This window comes from Rutidosis leptorrhynchoides, chromosome 8, assembly GCF_046630445.1.
Source record: "Rutidosis leptorrhynchoides isolate AG116_Rl617_1_P2 chromosome 8, CSIRO_AGI_Rlap_v1, whole genome shotgun sequence".
In the NCBI taxonomy this organism is placed as follows: domain Eukaryota; kingdom Viridiplantae; phylum Streptophyta; class Magnoliopsida; order Asterales; family Asteraceae; genus Rutidosis; species Rutidosis leptorrhynchoides.
This window is the reverse complement of record NC_092340.1, coordinates 237,113,641-237,130,941: the sequence shown is the minus strand read 5'-3', so window position 1 is coordinate 237,130,941 and position 17,301 is coordinate 237,113,641.

Here is a 17,301-nt window from a genome sequence, read left to right as displayed (position 1 = left end):
TGGATCAGCATAAAGAGAATAAAGCATATAAAAAAATATAACTAAAGTCGATTGATAACAGATTGCAGACAGAAGGCAAGATTTTTATAAAAGATGAAAGGGATGCTAACTGTAACACCCCGTTTTCCCCGTATATGATTTATAGGAGTATTGTGTATGTACGATAGGCGTATGAAGGGTTCAGGACATGTTCGGGTGTTGAGGTCTTTTATGCAAGAAAATGACTCAGATCACGCTGTGTGTCGCGGCGCGACAAAGGAGGTCGCGGCGGGGCATTTAACTGGAATCCAGATCAGAAGCTTGATTAAAAATGATCCCAGAACTAGGTAAATGTCGCGGCGCGACGATACGGGCAAACTGGTACCAGATTCTTGTAATTTTAAATAAGGTTCAGGGGCAAATTGGTCATTTCACGTTTGAGCCAGATTTGAGGCTTTAACCTCATCCATTCATTTCATTTCCTAATTTTATTTTCCTTTTCATTTCATTTTCCTCTCAAAAACTCAAACACCCACTTGATTTCAAAGGGATTTTTGGAAAGGAAGAAGCGGGATTTGATCTTTGGCATAGTTGACAAGTTTGTTCTCCTCGTTCTTAGCTACACGGTGATACTAGTGGTAAGCTCTAACTTCGAATTTCATTTTCATGTTCATCATTCAAATTTGGGGCTTTTGATTGTATGATTCATAGATGGAACCCATTTAGTTGTTAATTGGAGATTAACACCAAGATTCGGGTTTATAAGTGTTAAAGGCGGGTTTTGGGTTTGTTAATGAATTAACCATGTTTAAGACTTGAGAATGGTGTATAATCACTAGTGTTAGTGATTATTGATGATTTGGAGACCTTTAGGGTTCTTGTGGTTGACTAACTTTGACTAGAGTCGAAATTAGGGTTTGTTGAGGATTTTGACCCGAATGTCGATTCGATGAGTTTTGTAAACTTAAAATGGATTAAGTTGAAGTATAAAACCGAGTTAAACATGTTTTCGTGTCAAAACTTGTAAATGGTGAGATTTTGACCTTATGGGTCAAAATTAGGGTTTATGGGCGATTTTGAGAACGATAAGTGTTTAACACTTGTGTTCAGGTTTAATTGGCATATTAGGACCATTATCACTTGTGTTGGTGATTATTAGGTAATTTGGGCGCGGGTTGTCCTTGGAAGTGCATTTGGGTCGAATTTGCACTAAGTGTCAGATTGGGTTGGTTTGTAAATCCAATCTAAGTGTGTTGTTGAATTTGTTATAATGGATTAGGTACTTTCCATTGACAAGTTGCGGATTTTTGGAAGCATTCTTCAAGGCGACAAGATGAGTGTTAATATCCTATATGCATATGTATGTGTAGGATGGGTGCGGGTCGGGTGAAGGGGTTCTCGGTTATAGAGCTCACTTCTCATATAGGTGGAATTATTGGACTTGTGTATAGGTCCAATTGGCACGGTTGTGCATTTTGGTTGACTACCTTGGCGAGGTGCACACTTTGTGTGTACGTTATCACATGGGCGTGTGATGTGGATTATATAACCCCAATGGTGAAGGGTTAATATTGTGAGTGGAATATCTATGTATGTATGTATATGATTTATGTACCCGTAGTAATGGTGTCACATAGCCGTTTTTGTGACCATAGTTGTAGGACATAGCCGTTTTGTCCATATTGATAGTTGTGGGACATAGCCGTTTTGTCCACATTGATAGTTGCCCGTAGTAATGGTGTCACATAGCCGTTTTTATGACCATAGTTGTGGGGCATAGCCGTTTTGTCCAAATTGATAATTATGCACATAGCTGTGTTTGTGCATATGATTGTGAGTAATAGCCGTGTTTTACTCCCACGTTGTTGCCCGTATTAATTGTTGCACATAGCCGTGTTTGTGCACATGATTGTGAGTAATAGCCGTGTTTTACTCACACATTGATCAAGTGATGCCATAGCCATTTTTGGAACACTTGGGGGTGATGCCATAGCCGTTTTTGGAACACCTTGGGGGTTAGCATGCCATAGCCGTGTTTGAAAGCTAACGGTTGTTATGAACATCGATGACTTGTTTCGCGAAGTCATTCCGTTGCGAAGATTTGGTTAACCATGGTTATTGTGTTGTAAGCGTAAGCAAATTATGTTATTCGATATATATATATATATATATATATATATATATATATATATATATATATATATATATATATATATTGTATACGTATAATGTTGTATTGTCATGATGTAGCTAACTCTCTGGGTGTAGCTTATTGGTATTGTTCACATTGTCGTTGGTGAACTTATACTTGTTGATATCTTTAGCTTGTTGCTTAGAGATCATACGGTATGCTTAGTATAGTTGCCTTATACTTGGATGCTTCGGTATGCGGTATTGATATTGTGTGGCGTGTCCATTTTATACATATATATGTATGTAGTATGTTAACATTCACTAAGCGTTAGCTGTAATGACCCGCACTTTTTCGATCATTCTATATTTCTAAGATTAATATTTACATAAATTAAACCTTACCAACATGACAAGCAATCCAAATTGTTGAGACTTATGTCTTCGAAAAGAGTTTTACACAACGTTTGACCGTTCAATTTGACCGATGATATCACGAACTATATAACATACGATAATTATACGTTTATGTATATATATGTATTTATATATATTTAACATGATCTAAGGATGTTTAACATCTCATTGGGTACTAATAACAATGAGTTATAAGTATATTTTGAAACTACTAACTTAAGTTTTCAAAACGATAACTATACGTAACGTTCTTCGACATAAATACTTATAACCTATAATACTTATACATGCATCGTATAGATATGTATTTTATCACTTTTAAAGGGCTTACATACATAAAACAATATAAGTATATTTACAAAAGATAGCTATATTTGAATCCTCGTTCCGTTTTCTCAAAGATTTCTACACGTATATCTAGGGTATATGTACCCGTATCATACGCAGCTTCTAGATGTATTTACTATTGGTATATACCAATAAAAATCTGCTCCTTAGCAGCCTTAAATGATTAAGAAACATGTGAAACCAACCATTTGTCAAGTAGCATGAATTATTTAGCAAGAAAACAAAGTTAGGTATCTTTTTTTTTCCTTTATAACCTAAAAACGTTTTTATGCATGCACACCATTTCTTCACCCCATTTTCTCATACTTACACTCCCATTTCTCTCTCAAAATACTCTTAACTTCATACTTGATCATATCCAAGCATTTTCCCCATCATTTAGCTTCAAAAACATCACTTAATCACCATAAGAAAACCCTTACAAAAACACTTCAAGAATCCTTCCAAGAACACAAACTTACTTCCAATCTTTCATCCAATTCCATCACCCTTTTAGTTCTAGGTTCTTACTCCTCTTTTACAGCAACCTTGTCCAAGGAACTTGAGGTAGTAACTATGTTCATAACCTTATTCGATTCATATATATATAGCTATCTTATTTTGTGGTATAAAATTTTAACAAGAACATAGTTTGAAAGTTTTCAAACTTGTTTGCAAACTAAATAGATCCTTCTAACTTAACTTTTAAAATACTTCAAGACCTGTAATATAACTTAATTACATGCTAATTTAACAAGGTATAACTTGGTTTTTCAAAGAACACCTTAAAAACTGTTTTTACGACGTCGGAGTGCAACCAGGGACTGTTTTGGGTTGGATAATTAAAAACCATCTTAAACTTTGAATTGGAAGTTTATCTTCTGGAAAAATGATTTTTAATATGAATATGATAACACATAAAAATTTCATGATTTAATTCAAAGTATAAGTATTTTTAGAAAAATAATCATTTAAGGTTGTTTACATAAAGGAAAATGTTTAACTTCATAAGTTTCACTAAAGTTTCACCTATGCCGTGTGATTTTGAATACAAACCAAGGTATTTTCAGTTCATAGTCTTAAATAGGAACTCGATCCAAGGAGATGGCAAGTTGAATCAACGAAAACGGATTTGTAACGAAGAAACTATGACCGAAACAAAATTGGTTATCCAAGACTTGTTTAACTTCGGGATTAATTGGGAAAAATTAAATAAAATCACATCTTTCTAAGATAACATGATATTTTATATATATGTACTTATAATTCAATTTTATATGGTTCAGGATCACCCATAAACAATACGAGAAGATTAATCATAAGATCCCATGTTTGTACGCAACACGTCATTTGACAACACCGGTACTTTATGTACGCAACACGTCATTTGACAACACCGGTACCGTGGGTCAAGATTAATCTCGACCAATACATATACGATGGGGTTTTATTTATTTCGTTGGGGGTTTTATTTATTTCATTGCGGGTATATTAAACATCTACAAATGAACCATTAAAATTGAATTACTAACAACGAAATGCTAACTACGGACTAAGGAATTATTCAAAGTATTAAAAGTATAACAAGTATATATATGAGACGTTTGTTTAAAAAGAAAAGGTATTGATATATTATATATGGATAGGTTCGTGATATCAACCGGAAGACCAAGTCAAAAATATATATATCTTCAAGACGAACGTGAGTATATAGTCCCACTTTTAAACTCTAAATATTTCGGGATGAGAATACATGTATTTTATGTTTTACGTTATGGACACAAGTAACTGAAAAATATATTCTACGTTGAGTTGTACCACTGGCATACTTCCCTGTAGCTTGGTAACTAATATTTACAGCGGTATTGTAAACGCGAATCCTGTTGATAGATCTATCGGGCCTGACAACCCCAACCGGACTGGACGACCAGTATTCAACGGTTGCACAGTACTTCGTTTTGTGACTACACTTGGTACGGTGTAGTAAGATTTCATATTAAAGGGAATATGCGACGTGATTAAATGTTAAGTATGGTTACCAAGTGCTCAACCACTTAGAATATTTTTATTAAACTGTTTATATACGAAATCTTGTGGTCTATATATATATATATTGCTGCCGGCACTAAACCTATATCTCACCAACTTTATGTTGACCTTTTAAAACATGTCTATTCTCAGGAGATTACTAAAGCTTCCACTGCATAATGTTGAATTTGAGCAGGATCTTGCGTACGCATATTTGTGTCAAAAATAAAACTGCATACCCGAGGATCTGTGTTGTAAAATATGCTAGAAACCGTGTTGTTATCATTATATGTAAAGTTTGTAAGTCGAAGATTATCGCTAAACGATAATCATTTTTATGTTGTCCAAAGCTTGTAACAAAAATAAGAATCATGGTTTGTAATGTATAATATATGCAGTTTTTCTTTTAAAAATGTCGCATATAGAGGTCAATACCTCGCAATGAAATCATATGTTATTTAACACGTTCTTATGGTTAAGGACGTGTTATGACATGTGGTATCAGAGCGGTGGTCTTAGCGAACCAGGTTTGCATTAGTGTGTCTAACCGATAAGTCGTTAGGATACATTAGTAAGTCTGGACTTTGACCGGGTCTGATTTAAAAACCATTGCTTATCATTGTTGGTTAAAATTTATATGTAAATATTATGTAGTACTAATGGGTTAGTTGTTGTATGATAGATGTCGGGCTCAAAACTTGTTATCACATTCAGCGACTCCGAACCAGAATCTTCAGGTGGTGTTCCAGTCATTAACCTATCCGATGACGAAAATGATATCTTTGGGGAAGACTCACAAATTCCGGATGAACCAACTATAGAGAACCCGGAAAGTGAACCCGAGGAGGAAAGTGAACCCGAGGAGGAAAGTGAACCCGAGGAGGAAAGTGAACCCGAGGAAGAAATACAGGAAATTACAAAAGACGAGTTCGAACTAGGAAAGAAACGAAAGGCTAATGAATTAGAAAATTCAAATCCTGAGTTTAATAAGGATGATGTGGCACCAACTCCACTAGACACTACCACCCCTATTCCCGCTATTCCTATTCGTTCTATCCCGGTATCCAGTTCTTCAGTCCCACAGCCAAAATATAGGCAGACAGCCAGGATAAGCGTTAAGCGATTCTTTGAACCTAAACGTCCTAGAAAATAGACCAAACGATGCGCTGCCGTATTAAACCATGGGATCATATAATGTTTTGTATAATATTATTAGTGTGGTTTGCTTAATGTTCGATGTAAGATAAGCATATGTAAAATAGTGAAGTGTGAAATGCAATAATTTTCCATGGTTAAGTATTATTTAGATGGTAGTAATTGATTCTGTACTAAGCTATTAAGTATGGACATTAACGGGTAGGTACTACCCTAGATATAATTATAAAACGCTAATAAGAAGAAAAGGCTTTTATAATAATACCTGGTTCATATTATTAATAAGCTATAATGTACTGTAAATATACACTACATCTATAATATTCCATGTGAATAATTATTTTCTTTTCATTCTTATAGAAGAGTATGGCGCGATTGAACCGAATGACGGAACAAGAAATCCAGGAACTCATCAATCAACGAGTGAACGACAGAATGTTATGGGTCGAGGCTGCAAGAGGTGCTGCAGTTAACCCAAATCCTCGTGTGGGGTGCACTTACAAAACTTTTCAAGCTTGCAAGCCCTCATCATTCAGTGGAACAGAAGGACCGATCGGTTTAACCCGATGGATAGAAAAGATGGAGACTGTGTTTAAAATCAGTGGTTGTGTTGAAAAGGACATGACCAAGTATGCATCATGCACTTTACAAGATAGTGCACTCACGTGGTGGAAAAATTATGTGAAGGCTGTAGGAGGAGATGTAGCTTATGATACTCCATGGGAAGAATTCAAAACAATGTTAATCAACGAATATTGTCCAAGGAACGAGGTTAGGAAGTTGGAAGATGAATTACGAAGTCTGAAGGTTGTTGGTACTGAAATCACCAACTACAATCAGCGATTCATGGAATTAGTTTTACTATGTCCTGAATTGGTTCCAACCGAAGAACGGAAGATTGAAATGTACAAAGATGGTTTGCCCAAAAAGGTCAAGGCAAACGTTACAGCATCGAAACCTAAGACAATTCATGAAGCTATAACCATGGCAAACGAGCTAATGGATCAGGTCATCATGGATAAGAAAGTATCCAATACTGATGTGAAGGTATCAGGTAACAAAAGAAAGTGGAATGGAAATTATGATCGAGGTAACCAACAACAATCTTTTAAGAAACAAGAAATCACGCAAGGTGCAGGTAGTGGTTTAAGCTTTGGTTATAAAGGACAAAATCCTTTATGCAACCGATGCCACAAATATCACTCTGGTTACTGTAATGTGGTATGCAACAAATGTAATCGAAAGGGTCATCTTGCTGAAGATTGTAGGGCTCTCGTTATAAATACAAATGGTACCAAGACTCCTGCCACCAATGCAAATAGAACTGCTTTGGCTACCATTACTTGTTATGGGTGTGGAAAACAAGGTCACTATAAGAGCCAGTGCCCGAATCCAGAGAAAAATATCGAACCTGCACGAGGGAGAGCATTTGTTATTAATGCTAGAGAGGCGTGTGAAGACCCGAAGCTTGTTACGGGTACGTTTACCATTAATAACTTATCCGCATCTATTATATTTGATACTGGTGCAGATAGAAGTTACGTGTGTAGAGACTTTCACGCTAAATTGAATTGTTCATCATTACCTCTAGATGCTAAGTACATGATTGAGTTAGCTAATGGTAAACTAATTAAAGCCGATAAAATTTGCCGTGATTGTAAAATAAATTTAGCCGGAGAAACATTTAAGATTGATTTGATACCCGTAGAATTAGGAATTTTTGATGTAATAGTCGGCATGGACTGGATGTCCAAAATAGGAGCCGAAGTTGTGTGCGCCAAGAAGGCAATTCGCATTCCTCGTAAGAATAAAACGCCAGTAATGATTTATGGAGAGAAGGGTAACTCAAAGCTAAAACTCATTAGTTATTTGAAAGCTCAAAAGTGCTTGAAGAAAGGGTGCTATGCTATCTTAGCACATGTTAATAAAGTCGAAAAGAAAGAAAAAGAGAAGTGCATCAATGACGTGCCTGTGGCAAGAGATTTTCCTGAAGTATTTCCGGAAGAGTTGCCAGGATTACCTCCATTTAGATCTGTAGAATTTCAAATAGATCTTGTACCAGGAGCTGCACCGGTTGCCCGTGCTCCATATAGACTTGCACCGTCCGAGTTAAAAGAACTTCAGAGTCAGTTAAAAGAATTACTGGATCGTGGATTCATACGACCAAGTACTTCACCGTGGGGAGCTCCAATTTTATTCGTCAAGAAGAAAGATGGATCTTTCCGAATGTGTATAGATTATCGTGAATTAAATAAGTTAACTATCAAGAATCGGTATCCACTACCGAGAATTGACGACTTATTTGATCAACTCCAAGGATCATGTGTGTACTCGAAAATTGACCTAAGATCGGGCTATCATCAATTACGTGTCAAAGAAGAAGATATACCGAAAACTGCTTTTCGGACACGCTACGGTCATTACGAATTTTTGGTTATGCCGTTTGGATTGACGAATGCGCCAGCTGTATTCATGGACCTCATGAATCGAGTTTGTAGTCCATATTTAGATAAGTTTGTTATCGTTTTCATTGATGATATTCTTATCTATTCCAAGAGTGAGCAAGAGCATGAGCAGCATGTAAGGTTGATATTAGAGTTGTTAAGAAAAGAACAGCTATATGCTAAATTTTCTAAATGTGCTTTCTGGTTGAAAGAAGTGCAATTTCTTGGCCACGTTGTTAGTAGCAAAGGAATTCAGGTTGATCCAGCAAAAATTGAAGCCATTGAAAAATGGGAGACTCCTAAGACACCAACGCAGATACGCCAATTTTTGGGTTTAGCCGGTTATTATAGAAAGTTTATTCAAGATTTTTCCCGAATAGCTAAGCCGTTGACAGCATTAACGCAAAAAGGGAAGAAATACGAATGGACCTTGGAGCAGGAGAACGCATTTCAATTACTGAAGAAGAAGTTAACTACGGCGCCTATTTTATCGTTACCTGAAGGGAACGATGATTTTGAAATATATTGTGACGCTTCGCGACAAGGTTTTGGTTGTGTTCTTATGCAACGAAAGAAAGTTATTGCATACGCATCTCGACAATTGAAGATTCACGAGCGGAATTATACGACGCATGATCTAGAACTGGGAGCAGTCGTGTTTTCGTTAAAGATATGGAGACACTACTTATATGGGGTTAGATGCACTGTGTTTACTGATCATAAAAGTCTTCAACATATTTTCGATCAGAAACAGCTGAACATGAGGCAACGTAGGTGGGTCGAGCTGATAAACCACTACGATTGTGAGATTCGCTATCATCCCGGGAAAGCGAATGTAGTGGCTGACGCATTAAGCAGAAAGGAACGAGAACCAATTCGAGTACGAGCGATGAACATAAAAATTCGCATGAATCTCAACTCACAAATCAAAGAAGTTCAACGAGAAGCACTTACTAAAAAAAATATAGGAAATGAAATAATGAAAAAGTATGAGAAGCAACTCGTTATGCGGGAAGATGGAATTCGATATTTTGCAAATCGTATTTGGGTACCGAAGTTGGGTGGATTAAGGAAGTTGATATTGAACGAGGCACATAAGACAAGATATTCGATACATCCTGGAGTTGGAAAGATGTACCAAGATCTTAAGACGCATTATTGGTGGCCTAATTTGAAGACAGACGTTGCAACATATGTTGGGGAATGTTTAACTTGTTCCAAAGTCAAAGCAGAACACCAGAAGCCGTCAGGGTTACTTCAACAACCAGAAATTCCAGAATGGAAATGGGACGGTATTACCATGGATTTCATCACGAAGTTACCAAAGACTGCCTGGGGATACGACACCATTTGGGTAATTGTTGATCGTCTTACCAAATCTGCACATTTCTTGCCTATAAAGGAAACAGATAGAATGGAGAAATTATTACGATTATATATAAAGGAAATAGTTTCAAGGCATGGAATACCTATTTCCATTATATCTGATCGTGATAGTAGATTTACCTCAAAGTTCTGGCAATCACTACAGGAGGCACTAGGAACTCGTTTGGATATGAGTACCGCATATCATCCGCAAACAGACGGGCAGAGTGAAAGAACAATTCAGACTCTTGAAGACATGCTCAGGGCATGTGTGATCGATTTTGGAAACGGATGGGATAAGTATCTACCATTAGCAGAATTCTCGTATAATAATAGTTATCATGCGAGCATTAAAGCTGCACCATTCGAAGCATTGTACGGAAGGAAGTGTAGATCTCCTATCTGTTGGAATGAAGTAGGAGATCGACAATTAACTGGTCCCGAGATCATACATGAAACTACTGAAAAGATAGTACAAATCAAAGAGAGATTGAAAACAGCCCGTAGTCGCCAAAAGAGCTACGCCGATGTCCGAAGGAAACCATTAGAGTTTCAGATCGGTGACATGGTTATGCTAAAGGTGTCACCTTGGAAAGGTGTAATACGTTTCGGTAAAAGAGGTAAACTGAACCCAAGATATGTAGGCCCGTTCAAGATCATCGAACGCATTGGACCGGTAGCTTATCGACTCGAGTTACCGCAACAACTCGCCGGAGTACATAATACCTTTCACGTCTCGAACCTTAAGAAGTGTCTTGCAAAGGAAGACCTCACCATTCCTCTTGAAGAAATCCATGTCGACGAGAAACTACAATTCATCGAAGAACCAATCGAAATCATGGATCGTGAAGTTAAACGGCTCAAGCAGAGCAACATACCGATCGTTAAGGTTCGTTGGAATGCTCGAAGGGGTCCCGAGTTTACTTGGGAACGAGAGGATCAAATGAAACAAAAGTATCCACACTTGTTTCCCGATGACGCAAAATAGGTACAATTTTAAAATTTCGGGACGAAATTTATTTAACGGGTAGGTACTGTAATGACCCGCACTTTTTCGATCATTCTATATTTATAAGATTAATATTTACATAAATTAAACCTTACCAACATGATAAGCAATCCAAATTGTTGAGACTTATGTCTTCGAAAAGAGTTTTACACAACATTTGACCGTTCAATTTGACCGATGATATCACGAACTATATAACATACGATAATTATACGTTTATGTATATATATGTATTTATATATATTTAACATGATCTAAGGATGTTTAACATCTCATTGGGTACTAATAACAATGAGTTATAAGTATATTTTGAAACTACTAACTTAAGTTTTCAAAACGATAACTATACGTAACGTTCTTCGACATAAATACTTATAACCTATAATACTTATACATGCATCGTATAGATATGTATTTTATCACTTTTAAAGGGCTTACATACATAAAACAATATAAGTATATTTACAAAAGATAGCTATATTTGAATCCTCGTTCCGTTTTCTCAAAGATTTCTACACGTATATCTAGGGTATATGTACCCGTATCATACGCAGCTTCTAGATGTATTTACTATTGGTATATACCAATAAAAATCTGCTCCTTAGTAGCCTTAAATGATTAAGAAACATGTGGAACCAACCATTTGTCAAGTAGCATGAATTATTTAGCAAGAAAACAAAGTTAGGTATCTTTTTTTTCCTTTATAACCTAAAAACGTTTTTATGCATGCACACCATTTCTTCACCCCATTTTCTCATACTTACACTCCCATTTCTCTCTCAAAATACTCTTAACTTCATACTTGATCATCTCCAAGCATTTTCCCCATCATTTAGCTTCAAAAACATCACTTAATCACCATAAGAAAACCCTTACAAAAACACTTCAAGAATCCTTCCAAGAACACAAACTTACTTCCAATCTTTCATCCAATTCCATCACCCTTTTAGTTCTAGGTTCTTACTCCTCTTTTACAGCAACCTTTTCCAAGGAACTTGAGGTAGTAACTATGTTCATAACCTTATTCGATTCATATATATATAGCTATCTTATTTTGTGGTATAAAATTTTAACAAGAACATAGTTTGAAAGTTTTCAAACTTGTTTGCAAACTAAATAGATCCTTCTAACTTAACTTTTAAAATACTTCAAGACCTGTAATATAACTTAATTACATGCTAATTTAACAAGGTATAACTTGGTTTTTCAAAGAACACCTTAAAAACTGTTTTTACGACGTCGGAGTGCAACCGGGGACTGTTTTGGGTTGGATAATTAAAAACCATCTTAAACTTTGAATTGGAAGTTTATCTTCTGGAAAAATGATTTTTAATATGAATATGATAACACATAAAAATTTCATGATTTAATTCAAAGTATAAGTATTTTTAGAAAAATAATCATTTAAGGTTGTTTACATAAAGGAAAATGTTTAACTTCATAAGTTTCACTAAAGTTTCACCTATGCCGTGTGATTTTGAATACAAACCAAGGTATTTTCAGTTCATAGTCTTAAAGAGGAACTCGATCCAAGGAGATGGCAAGTTGAATCAACGAAAACGGATTTGTAACGAAGAAACTATGACCGAAACAAAATTGGTTATCCAAGACTTGTTTAACTTCGGGATTAATTGGGAAAAATTAAATAAAATCACATCTTTCTAAGATAACATGATATTTTATATATATGTACTTATAATTCAATTTTATATGGTTCAGGATCACCCATAAACAATACGAGAAGATTAATCATAAGATCCCATGTTTGTACGCAACACGTCATTTGACAACACCGGTACTTTATGTACGCAACACGTCATTTGACAACACCGGTACCGTGGGTCAAGATTAATTTTGACCAATACATATACGATGGGGTTTTATTTATTTCGTTGGGGGTTTTATTTATTTCATTGCGGGTATATTAAACATCTACAAATGAACCATTAAAATTGAATTACTAACAACGAAATGCTAACTACGGACTAAGGAATTATTCAAAGTATTAAAAGTATAACAAGTATATATATGAGACGTTTGTTTAAAAAGAAAAGGTATTGATATATTATATATGGATAGGTTCGTGATATCAACCGGAAGACCAAGTCAAAAATATATATATCTTCAAGACGAACGTGAGTATATAGTCCCACTTTTAAACTCTAAATATTTCGGGATGAGAATACATGTATTTTATGTTTTACGTTATGGACACAAGTAACTGAAAAATATATTCTACGTTGAGTTGTACCACTGGCATACTTCCCTGTAGCTTGGTAACTAATATTTACAGCGGTATTGTAAACGCGAATCCTGTTGATAGATCTATCGGGCCTGACAACCCCAACCGGACTGGACGACCAGTATTCAACGGTTGCACAGTACTTCGTTTTGTGACTACACTTGGTACGGTGTAGTAAGATTTCATATTAAAGGGAATATGCGACGTGATTAAATGTTAAGTATGGTTACCAAGTGCTCAATCACTTAGAATATTTTTATTAAACTGTTTATATACGAAATCTTGTGGTCTATATATATATATTGCTGCCGGCACTAAACCTATATCTCACCAACTTTATGTTGACCTTTTAAAACATGTCTATTCTCAGGAGATTACTAAAGCTTCCGCTGCATAATGTTGAATTTGAGCAGGATCTTGCGTACGCATATTTGTGTCAAAAATAAAACTGCATACCCGAGGATCTGTGTTGTAAAATATGCTAGAAACCGTGTTGTTATCATTATATGTAAAGTTTGTAAGTCGAAGATTATCGCTAAACGATAATCATTTTTATGTTGTCCAAAGCTTGTAACAAAAATAAGAATCATGGTTTGTAATGTATAATATATGCAGTTTTTCTTTTAAAAATGTCGCATATAGAGGTCAATACCTCGCAATGAAATCATACGTTATTTAACACGTTCTTATGGTTAAGGACGTGTTATGACATTAGCTTACCCTCTCGTTGTTGATATTTTTATAGGTTCGCATGATGGTGGCTCGGGTAAGCATGAGAATTAGAGATCTTGACTAGTATGCTTTAGAAGATCTTGCTTTCGTACTTGATTAGGATTTGGGTAGCGTAGTCCCAAATCACCATGCTCGGTTTATGTTTAAATATCGCATTATTATATTAAGGAGTTTAATTTATTAATGTGTGTTTTAAGTCCGTTGAACTTACTTTGGTAACAAATATATTTTGGAACCTGTGTAATGGAACCTAAAATATTATTTGACACGTATTAAAAGGAAAAATTTTTATGGGCCGGTCTTATTGCGGGTTGGGTTGTTACAAGTGGTATCAGAGCATGGTCTAAGGGATTTAGGCGACTTGAGATAGGTGCCTAGACTTAGACTTTTGTGTGTGCTTATTTGTTGCGGGACTTGTAGGTGAACGAGTCGAAACGGGTTATAGTTAGTGCCTTGTTTGTAGGTGGACTAACTAGGATTTTTGGCTTGTGTTGTGATGCTATTCCCTTGCATGTGTTTATATCGCGTGGAATCGTCATTGTGTTGGTTATATCATCGAGCGAGGCGGTCGTTGTACTAACGAGTTGAGATGACGTGTGTGCATAATAAGGACTTGCAAACCTTATTACGGGTGCAAATCGTGTCAAACAAGTGATGTACGATGAGTGTTGAGCAAGATGGGGCGGTGTTATGCGTGTTGTTTTATACGTTCGTGGACTAATCGTTTTGCATTCTTTAGAATGACGACGCGAAATGAGATCGAGACGAATGACGAGGAGTTTAACTCTAGAGTTGCGATCGCCGTTGCGGAGCAAATGAGTACATTTCGAGAAGAAATGGATAGGAAGTATTCCGAATTTCGGGGTAGTGATGAATTGGAGCGTTGTCTTAAGAGCTTCATGAGGACTAAACCCCCGATGTATGACGGGAAACCGGATCCTTTGGTAAGCACAACTTGGATCTCGGATGTCGAAGGGTGTTTTCGTACTATTGAATGCCCTCCTGATAAGAAGACGAGACTCGCTACTAGTTTGTTGCGGGGTAGGGCAAAGGATTAGTTGGATGGTAAGATTGATCTTGTCGGTGGTGAACCGTTTATGGCATTATCGTGGGACGGTTTTAAGAAGGAATTCTTCGAGGAGTTCCGGACCTCAGATGATTTGTCGGAAATGCGTAATGAGTTGCGAAATTTGCAACAGGGTTCTATGGATTTGAATACTCTCAAGACGACCTTTATGGCGAAGGCTCGTTTTTGCCCGGAGTATTTGGGATTGATCATTTGTTAATGGGGGATTTCTATCGGACCATGAATGATGACTTGAAAAGTAAAATTAGTCGGGGTCAAGCCAAATTGTTTGCGGAATTATTCAACTTGGCTAGAGGTTTCGAGTCGTATACGCGATCAAAGTTGTGTGAACCTTCAAGTAAGAGGAGGGTTGATTCGTACGGCGCCCCGGGTAAGAAAAATAAGGGTGCAAGTGCGAGTACGGGTAATGTGGGAAATGGCACGGTGGATTCTCATGCACCTAGATGTTTCAATTGTGGTGTTAGGGGCCACAAGTTGTGGGAGTGCACAATGCCGAGAAGTGATGACGGGATGTGCTACTATTGTCATAAGGAGGGGCATCGCAAACCGGATTGTCCCGAGTTGGCGGCGAATGCCGCAAGGAGACGTTGAGGTACGTTTCGTTTTAATAAATATGTCATTTGAATATTTATTTATGTGGCGTTAAGTTCGGATTTGTTAAATGCATTGTGTTGTGCATAGTGTTGTTATGGGTGACGTTCCTAATGGAAGTACCCTATGGCGATGTTTGATTTTTGGACGAAGGGCGTAAGACTTAGTGCAACCAAGCATTCCTTAGTATTTGGAAATGTTTCCACCAAGCCATGGAAATGGGTTTTGGTATCAGTTGTTAAGCGCGTGTTCACTTTTGTGTTGAAATGGATGAACCGTGAGGTTCGTCGGGTGGTTGGAACCCTTGAGATCGAGTGGTTTGAATCTCGATGTATGTTGGTAATGGAGTTTATATGAGGCGACATTAGGTGCCTCTTTCATACCTACTAGCATGGTGTTCGACTCCGATTGTGTTGCGGTTACATTGTACTTAGGGTACCGAAGCGAAATCCTTAGGTACATGAGTGACTAGGTGGAATTTGACAAACTAAAGCAATTAGGTGATTGCGAAGTTATGGTTTGTGAAATCGTGGTGCACTTTTTGTTCAAAGTGTTTGAGGATGGTTTGAAATCCTTCGTATGCTCAAGGTTGGAGCAAGATATGGTAATGGGCCGTGTGAACCTAATTGTTGGTAAAGTCTACCTTTAGTAGCACTGTACGGTAGTACGAGTTGTGGATATGGAACGTAGTTCCAAGTGGGGGAGTTACACTCCCGCACGAGGAGGCCTTAGGGTGAAATTTGGATAATGCTTATGGTAGATCCGAAACTTGTGTTGGGACCTAGTTTTGGTCGATTTGTGGTAGAGTACAATTTTGGTTAAATTGTACTTATGATTTTGGATTTGGAAATTTTCACCGAGGTGGTAATGTGGTAAGTCTCGTTGAGAGATAATGGGCGTATTTGACGAGCAAGGTGAAATCCTTTGGTTAAGGGAGGTGTGTGTCGGATTCTCTTCTAGAGAATTATTGTTTTGTGCCTATGTTTGATATAGGTGGTTCTTGCTCGAGTGTGTGAATGGTTAGTGGTATCCGTTAGGTTTCACTATGGCGTAGCAGAGTGCTATGTTACGCTACTTGTCGTTCGAGGCCAAAAGGGCGTTGATTGATGAAGCATGACTTTCGGAGTCCGCTGACTTCATCATGGTATTGGTGATTGATGAAGCATGACCTTTAGGGTCCGCTGACTTCATCATGGGAGTATGCGATTGGTGGAGCATGACCTTCGGGGTCCGCTGACTTCATCATGAGCGAGGTGTGATATCGATGAAGCATGACCGTTGACGGGGTCCGCTAACTTCATCCGGTGTTGAGATTGGTGAAGCATGATCTTCGGGTCCGCTGACTTCATCATGGTAGTGGATCGCATGTGGTTTCGAATTCACGATGACGCGTGTGGTTTCGGTCATCTTATTGTGGAAGTGAATCTCGTGTAGTTCGGATTCACAAATGACTCGTGTGTTTTCGGCCAGCCTTCATGTCGTGTGATCTATTGGTTGTTTGATACACCAATGGTGGGGTCGTAAGGACCATGTTGTGTGAACTATCGGTTGTTTTATACACCGATGGTGGGGTCGTGAGGACCGTGTTGTCTGATTAGTGATGTGATAGCCGTGTTTCGCTCACATGATGTTACGGGTGTGACGATAGTTGATTTTGTACACCTTGAGAATTGCGTTTCCATAGTCGTTTTGGGCCCTATCGGTTTTAGCCGTTGGATTATGATGTTACGGTAGTTACGTATTGGTCGTATTACGCACTACAAGGGATGTTTCGTATTAAGTGTAATCCATAAGG